Source organism: Triticum dicoccoides, chromosome 4B, assembly GCF_002162155.2.
Source record: "Triticum dicoccoides isolate Atlit2015 ecotype Zavitan chromosome 4B, WEW_v2.0, whole genome shotgun sequence".
NCBI lineage: Eukaryota > Viridiplantae > Streptophyta > Magnoliopsida > Poales > Poaceae > Triticum > Triticum dicoccoides.
In genome coordinates this window covers 114,783,243-114,787,716 of record NC_041387.1, presented here as the reverse complement: position 1 = coordinate 114,787,716, position 4,474 = coordinate 114,783,243, and positions in this window count along the sequence as shown.

Here is a 4,474-nt window from a genome sequence, read left to right as displayed (position 1 = left end):
CCCCTGGCCATCTCCGCAAAACTTCCTTTTGCACTTTTGAAAAACCTTGTGGGCTTTACCCCTTGGCCCAAATAAAGTGTTCTCGCACCAGAACATTTCGGGAAACATCTGAAACCCTTTCTGGTGAATTCGGAAACCTTCTGAAGACGAAACACTATTATCCCATATATCAATCTTTACCTTCGAACTACTCCAGAACTCCTCGTCATGTCCGTGATCTCATCCAGAACTCCAAACAACATTCGCTCACCAACATACATAACTCATATAATACTATAACGTCAATGAACGTTAATTGTGCGGACCCTACGAGTTCAAGAATGATGTAGACATGACCGAGACGCTTCTTTGGTCAATAACCAATAGCGGGACCTGGATGCCCATATTGGTTTCTACATATTCTACAAAGATCTTTATCAGTAGAAGCTTTATGACAACATATGTAGTTCCCTTTGTCTGTCAGTATGTTACTTGCCCGAGATTCGATCATCGGTATCTTCATAGCTAGTTCAATCTCGTTACCGGCAACTTTATTTACTCGTTCTGTAATACATCATCTTGCAACTAACTCCTTAGTCACTTTGCTTGCAAGGCTTCTTATGATGTGTGTATTAGCAAGAGGGCCCAGAGATACCTCTATGATACTCGGAGTGACAAATCCTAATCTCCATCTATGCCAACTCAACAAACACCTTCGGAGATACCTATAGAGCATCTTTATGATCACCTAGTTATGTTGTGACATTTGATAGCAACACAAGGTATTCCTCCGGTATCCGGGAGTTGCATAATCTCATAGTTGAAGGAATATGTATTTGTCATCAAGAAAGCAATAACAATAAACTTAACGATCAATATGCTAAGCTAATGGATGGGTCTTGTCCATCACATCATTCTCCTAATGATGTGATCCTGTTATCAAATGACAACACATGTCTATGGTTAGGAAACCTTAACCATATTTCATCAACAAGTTAGTCTAGTAGGCTTACTAGGGACACGGTATTTGTTTATGTATTCAGCATGTATTTAAGTCTCCGATCAATACAATTCTAGCATGAATAATAAACCTTTATCATGAATAAGGAAATATAAAATAACAACTTTATTATTGCCTCTAGGGCATATTTTCTCCAGTCTCCCACTCGCACTAGAGTTAATAATCTAGATTAGATTGTAATGAATCTAACACCCATGGAGTCTTGGTGTTGATCATGTTTTGCTCGTGGAAGAAGCTTAGTCAACAGGTTTGCTACATTCATATCCGTATGTATTTTGCAAATCTCTATGTCTCCATCCTTGACCTTTTCACAAATGGAGTTGAAGTGTCGCTTGATGTGTTTGGTTCTCTTGTGAAACCTGGATTCCTTCGCCAAGGCAAATGCTCCAGTGTTATCGCAAAAGATTTTCATTACACCCGATGCACTGGGTATTACACCCAGATCGGATATGAACTCCTTCATCCAGACTCCTTCATGTGTTGCTTCCGAAGCAGCTATGTACTCTGCTTCACACGTAGAACCCGCCATGATGCTTTGCTTGGAACCACACCAACTGACAGCTCCACCATTCAATATAAATATGTATCCGGTTTGTGACTTAGAGTCATCCAGATATGTGTCGAAGCTAGCATCGACGTAACCATTTACGATGAGCTCTTCGTCACCTCCATAAACGAGAAACATATCCTTTGTCATTTTCAGGTACTTCAGGATGTTCTTGACCGTTGTCCAGTGATCCACTCCTGGATTACTTTGGTACCTCCCTACCAAACTTATGGCAAGGCACACATCAGGTCTGGTATACAACATAGCATACATGATAGAACCTATGGCTGAGGCATAGGGAATGACTTTCATTCTCTCTCTATCTTCTAAAGTGGTCGGGCTTTGAGTCTGACTCAATTTCACACCTTGTAACACATGCAAGAACCCTTTCTTTGACTGATCCATTTTGGACTTCTTTAAAACTTTGTCAAGGTATGTGCTTTGTGAAAGTCCTATTAAACATTTTGATCTATCCCTATAGATCTTGATGCTTAATATATAAGCAGCTTCACCGAGGTCTTTCATTGAAAACTTCTTATTCAAGTATCCATGAATGTTGTCCAGAAATTCTATATCATTTCCAATCAACAATATGTCATCCACATATAAAATCAGAAGAGATGATTAGATTTATGCCCCTAGTTGTGTCCCACTCGTGTGTTTTACTCCTAATTCCCAAAAGTCACCGGTTCTATCCAAGTCACTTTGCTCCTCTTATGCTTTTGCCCTTTGACCGTTTGGCCGTCAGTTTGAAAACTTCATAACTAGTTCATACTAAATCAGAAAAATGCAAATAAGATACCAAAATGTTTAGAAAAACATCACCTATATGTCAGTGTCATTTGCATTCATGAAAAAAGTATTGAAAAGTGCACATATGATTTTTAGCTCTTTTGGTACCACCATGAATAGTAAACTCTAAAAAAGTTCAAAAAAAATCAAAAGAAATTGGTGGCAAAGAATGACAAATGTTTTAAGTGCCTGCCAAGTTTCATCGGGGAATAACATTCGTGGGTGCCGCGGCAAAAAAAACAATCAGCTCTCCAAAATAGATTTTTTTTGCCACGACTTCCATGAATGTTCATTCCCTAATGAAACTTGACAAGCACTTAGAACATTTTTCGTTCTTTGCCACCATATTTTTTTTTGAATTTTTTTGATTTTTTTAGAGTTTACTATTCATGGTGGTATCATAAGAGCTAAAACTCAGATGTGCACTTTTCAACACTTTTTTCATGAATGCAAATGACACTGACATATAGATGATGTTTTTCTGAACATTTTGGTATCTTATTTGCATTTTTCTGATTTAGTATGAAATATTTATGAAGTTTTCAAACTGACGATCAAACAGTCAAAGGGCAAAAGCATAAGAGGAGCAAAGTGACTTGGACAGAACCGGTGACTTTTGGGAATTAGGGGTAAAACAGACGAGTGGGACACAACTAGGGGCATAAATCTAATTATCCCAAATCAGAAATGCTACAGAGCTCCCACTCACTTTCTTGTAAATACAGGCTTCACCGTAAGTCTGTATAAAACCATATGCTTTGATCACCCCATCAAAGCGTATATTCCAACTCCGAGATGCTTGCACCAGTCCATAGATGGATTGCTGGATCTTGCACACTTTGTCAGCACCTTTAGGATCGACAAAACCTTCTGGTTGCATCATATACAACTCTTCTTTAAGAAATCCATTAAGGAATGCAGTTTTGACGTCCATTTGCCAGATTTCATAATCATAAAATATGGCAATTGCTAACATGATTTGGACAGACTTAAGCATCTCTACGTGTGAGAAAGTCTCATCGTAGTCAACTCCTTGAACTTGTCAAAAACCTTTCGCGGCAAGTCGAGCTTTGTAGACAGTAATATTACCATCAACGTCTATCTTCTTCTTGAAGATCCATTTATTTTCTATGGCTTGCCGATCATCGGGCAAGTCCACCAAAATCCATACTTTGTTCTCATACATGGATCCTATCTCAGATTTCATGGCCTCAAGCCATTTATCAGAATCTGGGCTCATCATAGCTTCTTCATAGTTCATAGGTTCGCCATAGTCTAATAACATAACTTCCAGGACAGGATTACCATACCACTCTGGTGCGAATCATGCTCTGTTTGACCTACGAAGTTCAGTAGTAACTTGACCTGAAGTTTCACGATCATCATCATTTGCTTCCTCTCTAGTTGGTGTAGGCATCACAAGAATGGTTTTCTGTTATGTGATACTTTCCAATTCGAGAGAAGGTACAACTACCTCATCAAGTTCTACTTTCCTCCCACTCACTTCTTTTGAGAGAAACTCCTTCTATAGGAAGGACCCATTCTTAGCAAGTTTGCCTTCGGATCTGTGGTCGAAGGTATACCCACTAGTTCCTTTCGGGTATCCTATGAAGATGCACTTCTCTTCTTTGGGTTCAAGCTTATCAGGCTGAAGCCTTTTGACATAAATGTCGCATCCCCAAACTTTAAGAAACGACAGCTTAGGTTTCTTTCCAAACCATCGTTCATACGGTGTCGGCTCAATGGATTTAAACGGCGCCCTATTTAACGTGAATGTGGTTGTCTCTAATGCATAACCCCAAAACGGTAGTGGTAAATCGGTAAGAGACATCATATAACACACCATATCTAATAAAGTACGGTTACGACGTTCAGACACACTATTACGCTGTGGTGTTCCAGGTGGCATGAGTTGTGAAACAATTCCACATTGTTTTAAATGAAGACCAAACTCGTAACTCAAATATTCGCCTCCACGATCAGATCATAGAAACTTTATTTTCTTGTTACGATGATTCTCTACTTCAGTTTCAAATTCCTTGAACTTTTCAAATGTTTCAGACTTGTGTTTCATCAAGTAGATATATCGATATCTACTCAAATCATCTGTGAAGGTCAGAAAATAACGATACCCG